Raw genomic sequence first — 10,791 nt, forward strand, 5'->3', positions numbered from 1 at the left:
ATAACCAGAGAGTCAGAGATTTCCTCTCCTTTATCTCTCACATCTCTGCCAAATATTGAAGCCCATCCCAGCGAGCTCACAGAAAATAGATGAAAGGGTTTTAATTATTTGTATTTTGCTCATTCCTTAGTATTGTGAAAAATTGTAGACCTATAAAAAATACAGAAATGTTAATGTACATTTATTCACTGTCTCCCAAATTTATTGAATTATAACATTTTTCATATTCACTCTTTTTTTAAAGAGAGAGAGAGAGAGAGAGAGAGAGAGAGAGAGAGAGAATTTTTAATATTTATTTATTTTTTTAGTTTTCGGCGGACACAACATCTTTGTTTGTATGTGGTGCTGAGGATCGAACCCGGGCCTCACGCATGCCAGGCGAGCGCGCTACCGCTTGAGCCAAATCCTCAGCCCCATATTCACTCTTTTAAAGAGAAATGAAACATTACAGGTACTCTTCACCCTTTCTCAATCCTGCTCCCACCTTCTATTCCAAGGGCCAGTCCTCACCCAAATTTCATATGTTTCTTTTAATAATATTATTATTGATGTTACTACAATTTTTTCATATTTTATACTATTTTATCATTTATTTTAATACATTAAAATAGTAATCTGTTGTAACAGCCTCCACTTTGTTCCCTGATGATCCCAAACTTCTGTTCTTCACACCATTGGGGAATTTTCTCTCATTAAGTGAACAGAATATGTAATGTGATGCCACTTAGAAGGTTAGGTCATAAAATGACTATGACTTCTATCTTGGGTGATCTCTCTTATTCTTTCTAGGATTCATCTTTTTGGAGGAAGTCAGCTGGCCATGCTATGTCATGAGGCAGCTCTGTGGAAAAAGATCTACAGAGAGGCACCAATAGTCAAGAAGTGAGTTTGAAGGCAGCTTCATCAAAGATTCTGAGCCAGAATGAGCTGCTAAATCCTTCCAGGATCCCTGATTAACAGAACCTACAAGATAATAAGTGTGTATTTTTTTAAGCTAACATGTTTGGGGTTTATTACCAATAAATAACTAATACAGAAGTACCTACCAAGCTTTTAAACTTTTTTCACACAAAATTAGTTTATCACACTGTATGAACATAGCACAGTTTGCTCTTTTTTAAGTTGATGAGCTTTTATATGCATGATACTACAAATAATTGCTGCAACAAAATTTTTTCCACTTCTGATCTTATCATTTTAATTTAATAAAAATGCACATAGCCAGGATGGAGATATAGCTCAGTGATAGAGTATGTGCTTAGCATGCATAAGGTTTTGGGTTCAATCCCTAGCAGAAAAAAAAATGCACATAGGTAACCAATATTCAAGTTCAAATTTTAGTTCAGGGATCAAAAGAAATCAGACAGAATAAATAATGATTTGCCTAGAGTAATATGACTTTTTGGGGGGGTGAGGTGCTGGAATTGAATTCAAAGCCTTGTGAATGCTAAGCATGTGCTGTACCACTGAGCTACATCTCCAGCCCCTATTTCTAAGCAGGTGATTCTGAAATTGTAGAATGAAGGCAGCCACAGAACATATTTCAAACCCAGATTGAGGTACACAGGGCAACAGTTTCTCACAATTACCTAAAGATATCAAGATGACATGGTTAGCATGCTCTTTGCTTTTTTGCTGTTCTAAACTAACGTTCAACTTCAAAATTTCCCAGTAACTCCTGTGATTTTTGTGATTGGGGAGATATCCTCTGGGAGAATTTCCTGGGAATCACATGAAAAAGAGTCAAGAGCCCCCTCTTTTCCTTCTCTCCCAGTGAGACACAGAAAGCTCTGCCCAAAGGTGCACAGTGAAGCCTCTGGGCTGCCCGTGTCTCTTAGTGAATCTCCTAAGCAATGGGAATGTGTCCTGCATTCTCTCTCCTAGCAAACCAGGGTGGCTAAAATGCTAACATGAATTAACAGTGCTTCATGGTGTGACAAAGGTCTTTAAGGTTCTCTTCTATTTTTGATTTACAGAATTTTAAAGCTGACATTAACAATCATTCCTCCCTTAGAGTATCTTGGATGTAAAATGGTATTCACTGGGGTATTCATACTAACCATATTTCTTTATGTTTTTATATTTTCTATCACATGGATAGGAAAAGAAAACCCAGGAAATTATTACTTCCCAGTTTTAGCTACAACCATAGAAGCCAACTACTTCCAACATCACTACCTCCAACACCACCCTCACTGAGACATAAAAGTGCTAAATAAGAAAAGGTGGCTTTGATGAGAAATGCAAATACAGCAACACCATGCAATGAACTGCCTCGAATGGCTGCCGTTCTTATGCACACCCAAATGGGGGATCTATTTAAAGAGATGTCAGACTTGTCAAAGCACCTCAGTCACCATTTCATCACAACTTAAGATTTATTCAAGAAAAAAAACAACAAAAAGATCATGTATAAAATTCCTTCATCATTTGAATCATTTTTAGAAGCAATCCGTATCCCTCTCAGAATAGATTTCACCTCATATGCATCATCAGAAGAAATACATACAAAGTCCAACCTTCCACCGAAACTTACCTGTGCAGATGCTTCAGAATAGAAAAGACAATAAGAACCGGCCCTGGATGGTTTACCTGGCCCTGTCCTGCACCATTTCCACCCAGTGAGTCACCACCACCTCTGCCAGGACTGTTCTCTGTTTTCAGGCACAAGTTCACCTTGTCTCCTCACCTGCACACACAGCCTTGTACAGAGGAAGTGCTTGAGAATGATCTGTGCAACGCATACAGATTTAAAATAATGGACTTAAGGAGTAAAACAGACAAACTAACAGGAGAAAATGAACATTTCAATAGAGCTTTCTCAAGCACTCCTCATGCTCATTGTCCCATCTTCTCTTCAAAGGATCAGTTGTGGCTCCAGTGAAGGTAAATAGAACAAAGTGAGGTTACAGAACATCCTTCCTGCCTGCAGGTCATTAGGGAGACAAAAGCCTTCCTTTGGCAGGAAAGCTGACACAAAAGAGTCCAAAGTACTACAGAATCTCGGAAATTAGAGGTATTTTTCAGGCAAAGAGTTCTATGGTAAAACTTGGTCCCTGACATCTAAAAGCCACTGCTGGAGAATATTCTCCAGCCTCCACCCGAGACTGCTATTCACTTAACAACATGTTCCCTACTAAGTGTGTATTGTCTAAAGAACTCAATGCTCTCCATAGAATAATTCTGGAAGGCAAACAGAAAATTTATGAGCAGTGGCTTCTGAGGAGGGGCTGGAGGGAGAGACTTCATGTTTAATATATTGCACCATTTGATTTTTTTTGTAATCTCGTGCTCACATAGTAATTTTCCATTGAAAAGAGTTGGTTTCAGGCTGGGGATCCAGCTCAGGGGCACAGCACTTGCCTAACATGAGGCCCTAGGTTCAATAACCATCAGGACAAAAAAAAATGTTGGTTCAAATGTTGGTTAAAAGAATATGTTCAAACATGAGGGGGGGGGAAGAAAAGATGGATCCACTGAAAATAGAGCAGTGATTAGTGGAGTGAAGGAAGGGGATTGAGAAGGAGGGAGGGAGGACATGAGAAGGGAGAAACTTCGTAATGAAATTAATGAAATCATGCTATGAACACATATGAATAGACCACAGTGAATTCCATCTTTATGCATGTCTATAAAGCATGAATTAAAATAATAATAAATAAAAGGAAGCCCAGTAGAGGAGAAGAAGGCCAAAAGGAAGAAGGAGGAGGGGAGGGAAGAGAAAGTACTTGAGACTGAAATAGAGCAAATTGCATCCCATGAAGATATGACTCTGTCAAAATAAACCCACTATTATGTATAACCATAATGGACTAATAAAAACATTTTTTAAAAATAAAATGCTCAAAATCATAGCCTGCTTCCAACACACAAAGCCAAAAGATGAATACAGTGTTTCCTTCACAAGTGGTTCGTGAGCTGTGTATGTGAAGGGAGAGGATTCCATGGGGAGTTGAGGGAAAAGTTTTCATTTCCTGCCAAGGACAACTTAGGGGGAAAGTGATTTTCCATCCATGAAGAGGGTCCATGGGGAGACCCTCCTCTGAGAAGGCACAGGTCCTCCAAAGTGTTTGCAGTCTGGGGAAATCACGCAACTGCTGCCCAAAGCCCTCAAATCCTCCACAAAACTCTGATCCTGAGGAAGATGGTCACCAGGGATGAGTCTGTAATAGAGGATGATTAAAACAAAGGTAGACCTGCATTGTGCTTTAGGCAGAAAAAAAGTTGTGGGTTTTTTTGGGGGGAGGAGGGGGTGGTTAGGGTGGAGGGATGTTAAAATTTATAATAATTTTACAGGATTTCTTAGGTTCTCTCTATTTACCCCGCTCCTCCCCACATGTGAAAATAATATTGTAAATAGATAATAAAAAAACTCCTAATAGATATATTAAATAACATTATTAAAATTAGACTACTGTTTATATGCCTGAATTCATTTTTTTCTTTTTGTGTTCTTTAACTCTTATCTAGAATGCATTGATTCCAGTGACCCACATCTTATGATTCACCTAATGATTAATAAGTGATGTAGTAACCATTGCAAAGCTAGTCCTCAGCTAGTCATCAGTCTTTCAAACATTATTTAATTCTGTTTTCAACTTTTATTTAGTTTCATTTGAACCAGTGAATTTTGATTTGGATGAGAATTGTGGGACACTAACTATCTGGCCTGGTTTTCAACCTGACATTGCCCTTTTTGCTAGAGGATTCTGTTTTTTTCTGTAGTGTTTCCCTTTTCACAGAGCACACAGTTTGGTGATGTGTGTTTCTATTACACTTGCAGCGGTCACTAATGGCAGACGGACTTATTAGTAGATTTGACTAAATTAAATAATTGAATATATCTAATGATTAACCATAACAGTTTCTCCTGGTAAATAGAAACCCATTTTCTTATATTGTAAACCCTTTAGATTTAAAATAATTAAATTTTAACCACTGTTAAATATATATGTATGTATATGTATGTGTATATATATAAAATTTGACCAAAGGAAATGTATCCTGGTTATAAAAGGTAAATATTTATAAATTATTCTTTATTTAATTCTTCATGTAAACTTCACCTGTTAGATTGTTCAAATTTATATACTCTAATGCATATTCATGTACTCATCTCCAACATTTAACAAACTAGTGTTAAATATTTAACTTTTATTAAAGTCTTTCATGGTATGATGAAATAACTTGAGGGGATTAAAGGTGGATAATTTTAGAATAGCGAATTTGGCTTATGCAGTGGACTAAGCACAGGTTCCTGAACATTGAACACTGTTGGGTTTTAAAGTTGATCATAACTGAGATTGATTTCAGTAGGACCTGCAATGCCACTGTCACCAAAGAGAAAGGCAGTAATAAATACTTCCTTTTTTAATGTCCATGCTTTTCACTTTAACCTTAATAACTATCATGTTTTTATTTTGTTGATGGAATACATTCACATGTCATGTAATAACAGCTGATAAATATGGAACATGTATTGTGTACAAGGCACCATTTTATATATGCTGAGATTATTTAAGGATCACAGCACCTTTTAACATAGATATGGTTACTTTTTATAGATGATGAGACTGAAGGTCACAGAGACAGTAAATGGCATGCTTCTTGGTTCTGCCCCTAGTGTTGACCCCATAGTCCATTTTGGAGATCACCATTATGGTGAGCTATCTTCCAACATAAAAAACTTCTATGAACCTCCCTCTGGTTTAAAAAGATATACCTTCATCACACTAGGTGATTGAATTCTGATCAGTGCAAAAGTACAGTTACTTGGAGACTATTGGGAGCACATCCTGAAGGACACAGGAGAATATATTCTAAATGGAAACTTGTGTATTACTTAAATAACTGTGGTAATTGAGGAAGTCTACTTTCTAGCTGTAAGTATTCCTGTGTTTGGAGCCTTTTCAATCTTTTGTATTAGGATATATATACAGTATACATATCTAAATACACCCAGCTTTCTTGGCTACAACCTAACCAAGAAATACTTAAGTGTTCTAATGTAAATACTCCATCTTTTTCTGCAGACTTTCACCCAAGAGAAGGATATGTTCAGTAGATACAGATCATCTTTTCCTCAAGACCAAGTACTCCTCCAGGTTTTCTTAGTAGTGATATTTTAGTAAACCCCCCAAAACTTCAAATTTGACTTTTAGTAACTTTCTTTGGCTGTTACCTTAGCTGACTGAAGCTCTTTTCTAAGAGTCTCTTTTTATAAAAACAACTAACCTCTTCTGTATCCCATAGGACGACTGAAAATATAAAGCTATTTTTTAAATGCTATTACTGGTGTTACATCTCAAAATTTACATTTCTATTATTAATCTTGTGTTGATTATCTAATCTCACAATTCTTATTAATTCAGAACTCCTGCTTTTGAATCATCTTATACTAATTGTTACATTTATATTTTGTCTCTTTATTTAGCAAGTTTTCACTATTAATTATAAGATGGAATCTAGTTATGATAGGCACAAGTTCTACCTCATATCAATTAGTAAGAATCATGTCTCTCCTAATGTCCTTGTTCTGAGGGTCTGTGGTTCAAACTGCAACTCTAAAAATGTACACCCATTTATACCAGTGTTTTGTAGAATGATTATACCATATATGCTTCCCAAGGTATCCATAGCTTTGCATTCCCTCTATTGTCTTCATAAATGCTATTTAGTTATTCTGACAAATTTCAAATTTCTTGTTCATAGAAATATACATATTCTGTACAAAAAATGCTAGCTTATTTTAGGATCTCCAGACTGATAAATATATGAATATGTGGGTATTCTGTATTTGAGTTGTGGATATGTTCACATGAATTTGTGAGTATAAAAATTCCTCTATTTTTAAAATTTCTATGCTGTCTGCTTTACTGTATTATGAAAATCTTTAGCTCTTAAACACTATTGTCTGTGAAGTTCATATCATGACTGCTTTAAGCATTTAATAGGTGAGATCCATAAGTGACAGTGATTGAGAATATGGCCTAAGGTAAAAGTATTTTTATTATATACCTCATGAAAGCAATCAGTCAAAACATGAGAAACATGAAACTAAGGAGGAAGATCAAAGATGTCATACTTGGTGTGCTTTTACTGCATTGTTACTAATAAACCAGGTCTGCAGTGAGAGTGATGCTTGGATAAGGCTAAACTGAAGTCAGTTTCTCAAGAAATAACATCTTTAGATGTTTATACAAATATTTTAAAATGTTCTTTTAGCATTTTACCATCTCTTTGAGTTTCTCTGAATTTGCTAATATTATGAGAGATCAAGTGAAAGTTTCAGACCACAGAGGCATTATAATCTACTCAAATCAGTATTTACTGCTAATTCCTCACTATGTTTCTATATCATATTTTTATTACTGAGGATCCTTCTCTTGAATTATTTCAGAGATCTGTTGGGGATCCATCCCATGACCTCCCTTTGGGGGATTATCACAATAGTTAATCAGAATTGACTTTAGTGGTTCAGAATCAAAATATGAGTTTGAGTGGCAGGTTTTCTTTTCTTGCTAGATTATTAGAGGTCTGAGTTCTGAAAGAAGGAACAGCGTAATATGATGGCAAGGGCTAGCTATAACTATATACCAACTGTTATGGTAGAAGTTTAATATTTTTGGGATGATGAGATCACCATCCACCTTATCTCTCCTTCCTTAAGAGGAATTATGAATGAGGGGTTTGTATAGTATAGAATCTGCCATGAAGGCTTGTGTTTCTGTCCCTGTAGTGATCCATCATTGTCTTTAGTATCTCACACAGTTGGCAATGATGATAGCTTTTAAATCATTTTTTTTTCTTTTGGGGCAGGTTTCTTTCCTCTGGCAGAAGTATTAGAAAGTTATGAAATAGTAAATTCATCACTTTTTTCTGGATGTATAGCAAAGCACAAAGACAGAGAACTTCTTATGTATTGGACTATTTTGCTTGGATGTACTTACATGGTCCTATAAGAGTGGAATGACCCAAATTTACACAAACATCTAGTCCAAGTTTATCAAGACTTCTTACCCATAAAGAAGAAAATACAGAATTCATTTTCCACTCACTTAAATATTTATTGAGAAACTTCTGTATGCCAAACAATTGTTCCAGAATTACAGCAATGAGCAAAATAGAAAAACAAGTTCCTGACCTTACAGCCAATTCCAGTGGAAGCAGATAATTAACCAGTAAATAAGCCAAAAGCTGTTAAAGGCTTATAGTAAAAAAAAATAAAGCTTTGGAAATGGGATAGAAAATTTTGGAGTCAGGGAGGAAGGCATTGAAAGGTGACATGTGAGAAATAACCAGAAGGAAATGAGTGAGGGGAAACATTAAGCTATCAGAAGGAAGAATGTTGTAGGTATAGGAACAGCCAGGGTAGTCATCCCAGGAACTCTCCAGGCACCATGAGAGGCAGCAAAAAGGCCAGTGTGTCTGGAGTGAGCTATTCTGTCCTTGCAGATGGTCAGAGACATCTAGGAACCAGGACAACAATTAAAAGGACTTAGATTTTCTGTGCCAATTGGGAAAATACTAGAAGGTTTTGAACAAAGCATCCTAAAGTGACTTACACACTGTAACAGGCTCCTTTTTTTCTGCTATGTTGAGAAAAGACAGTTGGCATGCAGCGTAGAAGCAGAGCCCTGTTAGAGTGTTGTCAATGATTCAGACTCTATGGTAGAAGTCAAGCTGATGCTCGGTGTCTTTTAAGGGAGGAGTCAACAGGGTAGACTTGTAATGGATGATGAGAGAGGAGATGACAGCAAATAGAAAATTGACTTGCTTTTTGCTGAGATAAAGACCATGAGAAGTACAGAGTTTGGGGTAGAAGGAAGAAAATGAATGACTGCTAAGATTTCAGGTTTAGACATTCTAAGTTGAAGTGGCCTTGATGTGGAGACCAAAACAGGTCATCAGATGGAGTACACATGAGTTTACAATCATCAGCATGTATATAAAACTTAAAGGTAACAAATCATCAAGAAAGTGTGAGTATAGATATTAACAAGAATATGGCCAGAGTTCTGGTGACACCAATGTTGGTCAGCAGATGAAAAGTAATGCACCAAGAAAGCAGAGCAGCCAGAGTATGGATCTGTTGAGAGTGAGAAATGTGGTGTCCTGGGTAAGAAAAAGCACTACAGATAGGAGGTCATGTGTGTTTATTGCTGCTAACAGGTCCAAAAAAAAAAAAAAAAGAGAGTTCTAAGAAATGACCACTGATTTATTTGTGGTCAAGGTCAGTGGTGATTTTGATAGGAAAAGTGTTAATGCGTCATGAGTTGGTAAAAGTTTAATTGGGAAATTCAAGTGGGAAAAGAGAAATTGCAGAAATAAAATATGAACAATTCTAAGTTTTGTTATAAGTGAAAGAGCAAAGATGGTGTGGCAGTTGGCCAGGAGGCATCAATCTGCCTGAGGAGGCAGGATAGTCCTAGGTTCTGCAGACATTCACCTGCCAGGAATGTGAGCAGTAGCCATTTGTAGTCTGTGACCTCAAGGAACTTATCTTGGGTAAATATAAATTCTTGAAACATTTTCCACTGATACACTGGTGCTAATAAGAGATAGATTAACCAAGCCAGCTATTAGTGTACCAGTATTCTTCCTCTTTTTAACCCTTACTTTGCATTCAATAATTTCTCTGATTCTTCTGTAAAAATTAGTTTTTAATTGTATTTCTCAAAAGCCTTTTACATTTCAATTTGTTATTTTCATATTTGTCCCCTGTCCTAGTCTAAGTTAATTGAGGAGGGATATATTTTATTTTTCCTTACATTTTACCTTACTTCTGCACAGATTTTCTTTTGTTCCATAACTATTTTTTTAATAAATTACTATTGTGCTTCATTTTGGTAGATGATGGATTTGTTTTAAAGATCAGTGTCTTCATAAGGTTTGCAATTAATTTCTAAATATAGGATTGTGTTTGGTGGTTTTGTTTTTTACAGAGTCCCTGTGAAGCAAGCATAGGCTCACTGCAGCTCAGTAGCTCCTCCATCTGTGAACTTCATCTTTGAGGAGAACAAAGCGAAAAGCACTTTCCCCATCCTCCAAAGCAGCCCAGCATTCGAGTGATGGAAATGGCCGAGTGACTGGTAATGTTACTTTTCCCATTAACACTATCATTTGTATTATGTTCTGCTTAATACAAACAGAAATGATATATGTTTGTCTTTTTATTAAATAATGATATTTAGGATTTATAAATAGTCCCTGATTATTCTCACTTGACTGCTTTCTATGAATCTGCAACACAAAATAAAATGACAAAATTATATGGCTTCATTATCCGAAAATGAGCAGATTGCAATTTGTAAACTTATTTAGAAAACATTGCCACTCCAGGATTGACTTATATAGTGAGATTAATGAATCTAAGTGGAATTTTGTCATTTCACAGTTGGGTAGTAAAATGACTTTTAGCAAGGTCAAGGCTCAATTCTTTTTGGATTATATTTATAAAAAAGCTACAGTGAAGCTGTAAAGGTGCTTTATGTATGAGGCTTGTTTATAAATTGTGTTGTTCCTTTCAGCCCTGCAGTTAGTAGATGGGATTCCTCCAGACAGTGCTTTGGAAACAAGCTCTCCTGAGGGGCCATCCAGCCCAGGTATGACACCTTGACTCCACTCTGTGTCAGTACTGAAAAAGAATTTCCATGACAGTTGAGGAATGGATTTAATTAGAATGCTCCTTGAAAGAGATCAGATTCTTTGACCTCATTTCCCAAATTTATTTCGTGAAATGAATTCTCCTTCTCTTACTCCCCACAGGAGTAGAGATTAGAGTCTGAAACT

Source organism: Callospermophilus lateralis, unplaced genomic scaffold (genome assembly GCF_048772815.1).
Source record: "Callospermophilus lateralis isolate mCalLat2 unplaced genomic scaffold, mCalLat2.hap1 Scaffold_52, whole genome shotgun sequence".
NCBI classification, from domain to species: domain Eukaryota; kingdom Metazoa; phylum Chordata; class Mammalia; order Rodentia; family Sciuridae; genus Callospermophilus; species Callospermophilus lateralis.